Raw genomic sequence first — 12,267 nt, 5'->3', positions numbered from 1 at the left:
TTTGAGCTTCAGCTGCATTTTTGCTGAGCTGTAATACTGGTAAAGCCTGTTTCAAGATCCAAGAGTACACCCTCAAATTTAAGGAAAGCATGTAAACAGCAGACTGACATGTCTGTGTCATCACATTTACCAAAATGGTACTTCATAAAATTACAAACACTATCAAACTTCAAACAGCATTATTATCACTGTGTTCTACCTAAAAGGAACATTCTGGACCACAAAAAAAATAAATAAATAAATCTCATTAGTCAAATGGCTTTTCAAAAATAAATTAACCATTAAGATGCCTCCATAAAATTATGGAATTTTTAACTTTAGTTTACATAATGCCTACCAAAAAAAAGAAGTCAATAAATGTTAGCCATCATTGTCATTACTGCTATCATGATGTTTTGCAATGATGGAATAAAAACTTTACATGAATTTGAGCAAACTCTGTGATTTGCTGGAGGACAGAGGAGCCTGGCATGCTGCAGTCCATGGGGTAGCAAAGAGTCAGACTTAGCAACTGAACAGCAACAAACAGAAACTTAGAGGAAAGCTTACTTAATAAGTTACTTTCCATCAGAATCCTCGTTGGCCCACCAGGCCCTTGAATAATTCGATATTAAAAAGCACTCTGTTCTAGAGAAATCAAAGTTAGATTCCTTGGGTTCTAAAGAAGGTAAAGATGAAATAAACTCTGTAAAAAGAATTATTCTTCCCTAAGCCTTTTGGACACAGAAATCCATATCTGTAAACATTTCGCAATTCTGCCATAAGTGCTGTGACTTTCAGACCTAATGTATTTTTGTCAGGTAGTCAGGATTTATAAACAGTGGAAGTAAAATTAAGACATGGGTCAGAGTTCTCCATTAGAAAGTGAAAGGAGACAGTTCAGAGTGGGCTGAAAATAGATGACTTTAGTCTAAGTCCTAAAAACTTTTAAAATAGATGTACTTAGATAAAATTTGAATTGCTTGTGAAGATAATTTGATTCTGATCCTGAAAAAAAGGGAATAGGCTAACATCCCTTGATTAAATATTCTGTCTTTTAAATTCCCCAATATTAATCCTTTCAAAGATTCAGAGAAAATAAATTGAAAATATAAATTAGGAGGAGAAAAAAATAGAACTGAACACGTTTGACGACTAGTCTCCAGCGTGGGTGTATAGGCACTACACGGGAGCAAGACCAAGCAGGCACCTTTCAGACGGACATCTTAAATTAATGAGCAGACATCTTGCCTGTTTATACAGTCACAGTCTGCTTAAAGCCTTGTATTGTTTATCATCTTTTTATTGAAGTATAGTTGATTACAATATTGTGTTCATGTCAGGTATACAGCAAAGTGACTCAGATATGTATATCTATCTTTTATCTACTGGCAAAGAATCCACCTGCCAATGCAGGAGACCCAAGACACGAGGGTTTGATCCCTGGGTGGGAAAGATCCCCTGGAGTAGGAAATGGCAATCTGATCCAGTATTTTTTGCCTGGAAAATTCCATGAGCAAGAGGAGCTTGGCGGGCTGCAGTCCTTGGGGTCATGAAGAGTCGGACACAACTGGGCACACACACAAGAAGACAGATACATATAGATATCTACCTATATATTGATAGATATCTTTTTTAAGATTATTTTCTATTATAGGTTATTATAAGACACTGGTTATAATTCCCTGTGCCATACAGTAAATCCTTGTTGCTTATCTATTTTATATATAGTAGTCTGTATCTGTCAATCCCATACTCCTAATTTATCCCACCAACCCCCTACCCCTTTTCCCCTTTGATAACCATAGGTTTATTTTCTATGTCCGTGAGTCTGTTTTTGTTTTGAATATAAAGTCATTTGCATTATTTTTAGATTCCACATATAAGTGATATCATAGATTTGTCTTTCTCTAAGTACAATATTTTCTAGGTCCACTGAAGTTACTGCAAATGGCAATATTTCATTCTTTGTTAGGTAGTCTTATCTTTTTTAAATGGCTTACAGAAAAGGTGAATACAAAGATAATTTTGGCTTAATACATAGCATTAAGTTATATTTTCCTTTTGGGTATAAATACTTAACAAGTATCTAGTTTATCTTCAAACTTAAAAAAGAAAAGAAAAAAGACATTATAAAGACCCTTAGGAATTCTGTATTTTCTTAAACATTTGCTCAACCATTTATTTATTAAATATGAGAACTTGAAGTATCAACAGATATTCATCACTTTTTTTGACCTTTGAATTGCAGAGTTCAAAACTGGGTTTCAGCTTAGAAACAATGAAGAATTCCCCTTCTGAAAATATTTTTACAAAATCATAATACATACTGAAACATAATCCAAAAAAGAAGAAAATATAGGTAAACACAAAGAAGGAAATTTTAATTATCTGTAATTTTACAAACCACAAGTCAAACAATTTGTGCCAAAAGCTTTTTCTGTACACAATACAGAAATTGTTCCTTTACAAACGAATTCTTGATTAAGATTTAAGAGTTAAAGCCACAAATAATTCTATGCAAACATATAGAATTTGTGTTCTAGGCAGTTCAAATGTAAAAAAACAAAAACACAGCTAAAATCCTTCTTACCTAAGAAAACATTAACTACAGAGAAGGAAATGTGTGTGGTGAATTAGCATAAAGCTGAAGGGGAAAATTTAATTAGTCACTTGAGAAGAAACTGTTTTTCAATTATTTTTGGTCTTTCCTAAGCAAGTAAAAAGGATTACACTTATTTTTTCAACTTATTTTTAATTGGAGGATAATTGCTTTATAATGTCATGCTGGTTTCTGCTATACAACACTGTAACTCTTACATATATCCCCTCCCTCTTGAACCTCCCTTCCATCTCCCCAATTCACCCCAAGGATCCCACTTATATCAGACTTTTTTTTTTAATATATTAGATTTTAAACCCCTCAAAAAAATCATACTTTATCCTGGAGAATGTGTAACCAACTCCCCAGTACACTCACTACTAAAAATAATAATAAATAAAAGTGAAACATCTTACAGTTGGGGATATATCTACTTTCCTGCTTCAATTTTCTGCAAATATCAGGGGTAATTTTTCCAAATAAACTAATCTAAACCGAAGCACATTACATTTAAAGAGTGGCAAAGTTTGTATTGTTAGGGACACTCAACAGAAGTTAATACATATTGTTGCCATTTCCAGAATGCCGTTCTCAGGCAGAATCACCTTCTATGGTGCTAAGTGTCACCTCGGGAAAATTGCTCACAAACTCACAGCAAAGCTGACGGGGGAGGTGGGAAGTGGCAACACTGTGACAGTGCCCAAGAGGGCAGCAGAAGAGTAGCGGCTGTTTCAGAGTCAGGGACGTGGCATGAAGGCGGAAAAGGGTGAAAGCACGTTGAAAGCTGGAAAGCCAAAAGATAACCAGCAATTACTGAGTGAAAGCCATGTTCCTGAAGTTACTTCTGGGGTTAATCCTATATGACAACTATTTATCACCTCCATTATACAGAGGAGGAAATAGCTTTAGAGAAGTCAAATAACTTACTGCCTAATCATCCAGCTATTATGCAGCAGACAAGGAATTCAAGACTAGATTTGTTTGACTCCACACCCCACACTCTTCATTTCCCCAGGCTGCCTCTCTGGTTCTTCAGCATAGAGACTTCAGGTTCCCTGTGAGCAATGTCACTGTGGTGGGCTCTAGGAGGGAGATATCCATCTGGAGGCAAATGGTCACACACTCTCATGGGGAGCCTAGATTTCTCAGCCTTTGTTCATCCCAAACTGCCTTTATACATTCTTATCTTTTCTTCCATTTTTCCTTCTACAGACCTAACGCACTGGATGGATGGATGGATGGATGGGAGGGAGGTGGGGGCGAGCTGTTGACTTAGATGTTTATTTGATTTACAAACTCCTCTATCCTTGTCTTTGTTCAAATTGTTCCCTCTACCCGAGGCCTTTCTCCAGTATCCCTGTAGCTAATCACATCTACGACTGAATGTCCAGTTCAAATGACATATCCACACAGCACTCCCCAATCTCCACTGTCCCATTTAGTAGTAGTAAATCCAATCTAAATTCTCTTGATCTTTTAGGTATAAATATATACAAATATACAAATAATATGATGCCAGATAGGTACATGCTATAAATAAAATAAAGGGGCAGGGGAGAAAGAATGACGAAAGAGGCAGTGTAAGGACACAGAAAGTATCTGGCAAGACCTCCCCAAGGCAGTGATTTGCAACACGGTGTGTTTAAGTCAACACAAACTATTTCAGCACCAACATCTATTTCACAAAAGACTCTTCCTCAGCTTTCCATACCCTCCCCTAATCCTTTCTAGAAAAAGTCTGCTGCACTTGTTTTTCATTATAGATATTATTTTAGAGGGGAAAATATCTCACACAAGATGCTGACAGGTGCTTTACAAACAGGTGCAAACTTCCAGTCACACATATTTTGAAAAAATGTTAAGAGTGATTTGTCAGTGAGAAGTCTGAGGCCAAAAAGCAGCTGAACTACAAGAATTTAAAATGAAATTTCAAGAAAAAGACTTAGTAACTCTTCAACTCTAAGCTCTACGTTTACTTTCTGTTATGTATGAAAAGAAGAACAGCAACAGGAAAACAGACTCGAAGAGAGATCCTGCAGTTTTCACCTAATGATAGAAAAATTAGTCTGGGGAATTCCCCGGCAGTCAGTGCTCTCATTGCCAGGGTCCGCGTTTGATCCCTGGTCACAGAACTAAGATCCCACAATCCTCATGGTGTGGCCCACCACCCCGCATCCCAAAAAAGATAGAAAAATTAGAATATCCTCCCCCCCTTTAAAAGTCACACTGCCTCTATGACTTAAACAGCACACACTAAAATCTTCTTTCACAGACTTACATAAGAGTTTGGAGGGCTCAATTCCTTTAATCACTTAGAACCAGGAGGTGCCTTCACACAAAAATCTAAGGGCCAAAGTACTCACTTCCCTTTCTTCCTCAGATTATTTTGTTGATCCCTCAGTATCTTGAGTGAAATATCTGTGGTCCATACTCTTTTTCAAAACTATTACTCTGATTCCAGTCAGATTTTTTTAGTTCCCTGATTACAAAAATTCCCTCTTTCATCGACACTATTGTCCTATCTGCTTTGACTTTTTTCTTATCTAATGATCCAAATATTCTTGCAAGCCAACTTACAGATCCCCAAAACTTATTTCTGCTTCAGAAATTCTTAAGTCTTTTTGAGCCATGGGTCTCTTTGGTAGTCTGGTGAAGCCTATGGACCCCCTTCTCAGATTGCTTTTAAATGCATACTTAACTATATGCGACCCCAAAAGAAACTAATTATACTGAACTATTAGCAAACGAATGAAAAAAAAAAAACCCTGATATTTTAATATATGTGCACCTTTATTATCAAATAACAAGGTCTAACAGTGGGTCTGATAATACCATAATCCAAAGAAATTATAAGCATAAATGATACTTTAAAAATGTTTTACTGAAGTGTACCATAAATGATATTTTAAGATACCTGCAACGACTGTAAACATGACACAAAAATACCTATTATTTATATTGGTGACAAAGTCACAGGCATCGCTAATTCTACTGTGGTTTGCTGCTTATATTCATAAGTGAAGGAAATGACAATACAGTCATCAGATAATAAAGACGTGTTTTGTTCTCATTCTAGTTCAAGGAGCTCCTGAATTCTATCCACCAACTGGTGAATCCCAGGTTTAAAATCCTTTCTAGTTTAAAGCCTCGCTCAAACTGATTTTTAGCACAAATTTTAAAATAAAAACACTGAGTTCTCCTTTGACTTACCTCTCATCTGAACGGACCACCACGCCTCCCTGTTTTTACGCAGATTTACAGACAGAACTACCTGTTTATTTCTCTGCTTTGCTTAGCCAGCACCCGTTTAAAATTTTGCCAGTCAATGAAAGACGAAGTTGAGGGAAAGGCGATGGAAGCAACCGACAGCTTATTTACAGACCTCCAACAGGAAGTGGAAAGATGCCAAGTATGGTGTGTATGTTTCTGGTAGGTGTGCTGCCCCTCCACCCGCAGACCGTTGAGTCCAGCTTGTCAAGAGTCTCCGAACCAAGACATCTTCACCAGCGGCACTCAGAGGATATTGCACCTTCTCGCCTCCCATTCTCAGTTCTCCAGCTGCCAGGTCGCTCGCCTCTGGCTCTCCCTTCCCATCCCATCCCCCACGCGTCCCTCCCTCTTGTCCGCCCCAGGCTGTCTGGTCCCCTGCGCGCCGCCTCCTCTCCCCTCTGGACCGAATCGTGTGCCCCCGGCCCCACGTCTCCCCTCGCTGGAGGGAAGGGCCCAGGGCCCAGGGGTAAGCTGCACCCGGTGGCCCGCCGTCAGGCGCAGGCGGCGGCCCTAGGCCGGAGCAGCACCGCCGCCAGGCAAGGAGCCCGCGCACTGGGCGCGGGGTGATCGGGGACGTGCACTTACCGAGAAGATCATGCGGAGGAGGGCACCGAGGTCTGCGTCGGACCGTCACTCGGCCTCGGAGCCGTCCCCTCGCCGCGAACTGCCACGGCCGCTGCCCCGCCGCCGCCACTCGCTAGTTGGCTTCCCTGCGTCCTGCGGCGGCGCTGCCGCCAAGTCATCGCGCTTGCGCAGAGCCGCGGGGACCTCTGGGACTGGTAGTTCGCACCCGCGCCCAGCGGCGCTTCTTCCGCTTTTACCCCCAACGCCCCACCCCCGAGACCGCCGCGGGCTGGAGTGGTCTTCCGCGGCTGGGTTCCCGCGAAAGGGCTTCTGGAGACTTGTTCGCCAAAGACCCGCTCTTGCTCTCGCGTACGGTACCGCTGAATGTTAAAAAATCCGTCTGAGCATGTGTAAAGTAAAACAATTTATAGCATTTATGGTTTAGGTGACAAGTGTCACTTGGCCAGAACACATCATTCGAAACCCATATAGCTCTCCCTTCTTCCTTTCTGTTAAAAGTGTCACTAATTGCCTTTAATGACACCTGGGTTTTCAGTCTTAAACCTGATTTCCCACTATGTTTATCAAATTTTACATACTGTAAACTTGACCATAAAGTTTTTAGGTCGACTGACAATTTATTTAATACAATCTTTTAAAAATAACAATTCACATATATTCAAATGTCAGGTTAACTGAACACTCCTATAAACCTTAGAATTGGAAGACACCTTAAAAGTCATTAGTCCAACTTCCTCCAGGGCATGAATTCCCTCTTGTACACTCCTTCCAGATAGGCGTCCGGCTTCTGTTTCAACAGTTCAAATTTCAGAGCGCTCACTTCCTTAAGTAAGACACCCTGCTCAACTGTTGGGCAGCGTTTAATGTTAGAAAGTTCTCCTGCTGAACCAAAATCTATTTCCCTTTTACATCCTTCCACTGCTAGTAGTTATGCTGCTTACAGCAATATAGAATGTTTTCCCCTTGATAGTCTTTCAAAAACTTGAACACAATAATTATATCCTCCAACACTAGGCGTCTCCAGACCAAAAAAAAAAAGTGATAATTGTCAGTTTTGCAACAACTTAAATATGATTCAGCTCCCAGACTGCTTTCCATTTAGTCATTCTCCTTGATGTATTATCTTTAGAAATTGTCAAAATTTGCCTCGGATTTATTGCCTCTTTTTTTTTTAATCACAAGAGCATTCTGTGGTAAGCTCGTCAGGTATTATTGCTATCATATTGCCACTCAACTGACTCAAGAATTCGATTAGAGATTATTCCACAGCTCTATTATAAAACATTGTCCAAACCAACCAGAGGCTTCCTTTGTGGTTCAGATGGTAGCTGCTGCTGCTGCTAAGTCACTTCAGTCGTGTCCGATTCTGAGCGACCCCACATACGGCAGCCCACCAGGCTCCCTGTCCCTGGGATTCTCCAGGCAAGAACACTGGATTGCCATTTCCTTCTCCAGTGCCTGAAAGTGAAGTCGCTCAGTTGTGTCCCACTCTTTGCAACCCCATGGACTGCAGCCTAAAAGGCTCCTCCATCCATGGGATTTTCTAGGCAAGAGTACTGGAGTGGGGTGCCACTGCCTTCTCCATCAGATGGTGGAGTCCACCTGTAATGCAGGAAACCTGTGTTCAATCCCTGGGTGGAGAGGATCCCCTGGAGGAGGGCATGGCAATCCACCCAGTATTCTTGCCTGGAGAATCCCATGGACAGAGAAGCTTGGTGGGCGCATAGAGTCGGACATGACTGAACAACTAACACACACACACACACACACACACACACACACACACACAGCAACCAGTGAATGAAAAAAGCAACAGAATATGGTTTATTATTTAGGGTAAAAGGATAATCACACAGATTAAGGATCATAATAATAAGCTAAGTTATAAAGTGCATTCAGATTCTTGGTGAAAATCTTCATCACGTTGATGGGCCACGACTTTAGAAAGGAAGTAACACTTCAAATTTACTGAATGGTTGGATTTCAAGAAAGAAATGGCATATCTCTAAGGAAGAGTCCAGCAAAATGAAATGCATTCACAATTTGCTCTCAGTTAACACTGAGTACAGTGCTATAAATGGGCTGGAGCACACAGGCCAGGTTAAAGGGGAAGGAAAGAGCCCCCAAAGTTGCAAGAAGTTCTTAAAGGTTGTGAAGAAATTGCAGTATGTAGTAAGTAAAAAGAATACCGGGATGGTCAGTTAGTCATTCTGAGTCCTCTGTCAACCTATAAATGAAGAACTTGACCTAGATAAGTAATTCTCAATATTTTCTTCCAGCTAGTACATCCAAGGAACACAACCTGCACATCAGAACAATGGATCACTGGACCCCCTGGTGGCACAGTGGATAAGAATCCACCTGCAAATGCAGGGCACTCCGGCTCCATCCCTGGGCCAGGAAGATTCCACATGCCACAGAGCAACTAAGCCCCAGAGCCGCGACTACTGATCTGTGCTCTAGATAGAGCCCCGAAAGCCAGAACGACTGAGCTGTGCTCTAGAGCCCTGAGAGCCACAACTACTGAGCCTGTCTGCAGCCTGTATACCTAGAGCCCAGGCTCGACAACAAAAGAAAGCAGCGCAATGAGAAGCCCATGCCCGGGCAACAAAGAGTAACCCCCACTTGCCCCAACTAGCTGTGCAAAGCAGTGAAGACCCACCGCAGCCAAAAAAAAGGAGAAAAGGATCACTGTAATTCTTATGGAATATGAAGATTATTCTGAACACTTTTTACACAAAGGAAAGTGAACTCAGGAAGTGAAAAGATGTTCAGAATCAATTAATAGTATACTTTACAGGAAGAGAGGGCTTCCCTGATAGCTCAGTTGGTAAAGAATTTGCCTGCAATGCAGGAGACCCCCAGTTTGATTCCTGGGTCAGGAAGATCCCCTGGAGAAGGGATAGGCTACCCACTCCAGCATTCTTGGGCTTCCCTTGTGGCTCAGCTGGTAAAGAATCTGCCTGCAATGTGGGAGACCTGGGTTTGATCCCTGGGTTGGGAAGATCTCCTGGAGGAGGGAAAGACTACCCACTCCAGTATCCTGGCCTGGAGAATTCCATGGATTACAGTCCATGAGGTTGCAAAGAGTCGGACATGACTGAGCGACTTTCACCTCACTACAAAGGGAGAGAACCCCATTTTGTTCACCACTGTCTCTCTGGAACCTGCCATACTACCTACTTAGGATGTAATATATATTTTCTTTAAAAAAAAAAAAAGAATGGGATGAATAAACAGTGAGCTGTGGTCAAAGCCCTTTTCTTTCCACTATATCATGGAACTTTCCTTGACATACAGAAAAAATGAAATTACGTGTTCATAGCCACAGAAATCATGCCGGATCTAGATTAGAGCTCAGTTCTTCAGACTCTCGACCTCATAATCCCCAGACTACTCTGCCACAGAAGCAGAGAGCAGTGACAAACTCAATTTGTTTTTAAGTGTTCTCTTTCCTTTTGTTTGTGCACAGCTGGTACTTGGAGGCAAGATGAGAAAGCAGGTGCTACGCCAAGTGATTTGAGGGGCTTTTGGTATTTCCAGATAAAAATATTTTTCCCTTATGTCCATGATAGCTCCCTGAAATGTCATCATTAGTGATAGAAACATTGAATCCTGGATGTTAGAGTTGTATCAGAGATCATCTAGTCCAAAGTTGCATTCATTTGAATTTGGAGGCTGTTCCTCAAGAGATCCTGATTAAAAAGTACATGCCCCTGGAAAAAGTAAAATTTACATTATTGTGCATCTATACATAGGAGAGAAATATGACAGTTAATTGAGAGAAAACTATACCAGAAAGAAAAATAGGGTCATATCTAGAAAGAAAGAAAAATTAGGAAGAGGGAGAGTAAGGTGAAAGAGAAACAAAAACAAAGACTTCATTTATGTGAAATTTTATTTATTTGGCACGTGTTTGGGAAATGAATTAGTTTGAAGCAATGGCACATACTTGGTTTGTGCAAAGATTAATTTTAGTGTCTCATCTGAGCCAATTAGATTATAAACTAGGTGATAAGTAAATATAGGAATAACATGAATAGAAACCAGTATAGCAGAGAATTCATAATTTTACTATTAATAAATTCTGAGACTGTATTTTCAAGTGTAAAACAGAGACATCACCAATCCTCTCTATCCCATTTGGTTGTTATTAGGGTAAAACCAGAGGATGCAGGCCAAAGCTTTTTATCATGTCAAAATACAAATGTTATACTTTGACATAATTCAAACTCAAACAGCTGGCAAACATTCAATGCTAAAGGCTAACTTAGTTGTTTTCTGTTTACTACATTTCTTGTATAAAGTCTACTTTCAATCCAACAAGTAATATATTCATTCTTGTTCTTATAAAATATATATATGATACACAACATGGATGGGCCTAGAGATTATCCTACTAAGTGAAGTAAATCATACAAAGACAAATATGTGATAGTGCTTATAAATAGGTTCTAAAAAATGATACAAATGAGCTTATTTACAAAACAGAAACTCACAGACTTAGAAAACAAATTTATGGTCACCAAAGTGGAAAGGTGGGAAAGTGTCTGACTCTTTGCGACTCTATGGACTGTAATCCACGGAATTCTCCAGGCCAGAATACTGGAGTGGGTAGCCTTCCCCTTTTCCAGGGGATCTTCCCAACCCGAGGATCAAACCCAGGTCTCCCATATTGCATGCGGATTCCTTACCAGCTAAGCCACAAGGGAAGGCCAAGAGTACTGGAGTGGCTAGCCTATCCCTTTTCCAGTGGATCTTCCTGACCCAGGAATCAAACTGAGGTCTCCTGCATGGCAGGCGGATTATTTACCAAACTGACCTATCAGGGAAAGGTGGGGGAGAGGGATAAATTAGGAGGTTGGGATTAATATATATACACTAGTAAAGTAAATGTCGCTCGGTCGTGTCTGACTCTTTGCGACCCCATGGACTGTAGCCTACCAGGTTCCTCCATCCATGGGATTTTCCAGGCAAGAGTACTGGAGTGGGTTGCCAAAGATAATCAAAAAGGACCTACTGGATAGCATAGGGAACTCTACTCAATATTTTGTAATATAGAAAAGGAATCTGAAAAATAATAGAAGTATGTATAACTAAATCATTTTGCGGTACATCTGAAACAAAACATTGTAAACGAACTATACTCAATATAAAATGAAAAACTTTATTTAAAAAATGAATAAAAAGAAAATTAAAAATTTTAAATGTATACAATATAAAGAGGTCAAAAATTCCTCTTGATTCCCATCCAATTCCATCCAGGAGCCAAGCTTGTCATCTTGATAGGTATCCATCCAGATTTGGCAAATGGTGGGGTGTTTAACACAAATAGAATCACATTGTACATATTGTTCCATGTTCTGTAACACTTTTTTCATGTAATAATAAATCCTGGCATCTTTCCATATAGATACATAAAAATCTACTTCATTGTTTTGAATCTTACACAATATTTCCATAGTATACTCTATCCTAGTTTAGTTTAGCATCTCCAATTGATAGGCATTTAGGTTGACTCATCACACTTTGAATAACAAAAAAATACATGTGAATTAACTATATGTTATGTCTTAATGGGAAAATTTTTCTAAACCTCTGGAAAATCCAGGAAGACAGGCATGGATGCTGTCTTATACACAGGTGGCAAAGAGTTCCTTCACAAAGTCCTTTTTTGCACGTACACAGTCCGGTTGAAAGTAGAGAAGATTGCAGCCATAGCCTTATTCCAAGCTCTGTGCCCTTGGCTGTCCTGCACTGGCCCCCGCTGGCAGGTTCAGAAATATAGATATTCAGAGGTCGGTTTACTGTGAAGCTGATGTAGCTTTTGA

The 12,267-nt window shown here is 40.3% G+C and overlaps 1 protein-coding gene across 5 annotated transcripts in view; it reads right to left on the bottom strand.

Annotated features, from left to right (window-relative positions):
* GAPVD1 (GTPase activating protein and VPS9 domains 1) overlaps positions 1-6,605 on the bottom strand; it is a 64,817-nt gene extending 58,212 nt beyond the window's left edge. For 3 of the 5 annotated variants that reach the window (XM_040225121.1, XM_040225122.1, XM_040225124.1), the window contains exon 1: positions 6,437-6,605. The gene's annotated coding sequence lies outside the window, so the exon portion shown is untranslated. The remainder of the gene's footprint in view (positions 1-6,436) is intronic. The other 2 variants (XM_040225123.1, XM_040225125.1) reach the window with 1 other exon arrangement.
* Positions 6,606-12,267: the final 5,662 nt, after the last annotated feature.

The sequence above is a fragment of the Oryx dammah genome, unplaced genomic scaffold (genome assembly GCF_014754425.2).
Source record: "Oryx dammah isolate SB20612 unplaced genomic scaffold, SCBI_Odam_1.1 HiC_scaffold_25, whole genome shotgun sequence".
NCBI classification, from domain to species: Eukaryota; Metazoa; Chordata; class Mammalia; order Artiodactyla; family Bovidae; genus Oryx; species Oryx dammah.
This window is presented reverse-complemented; position numbering and strand designations above follow the sequence as displayed.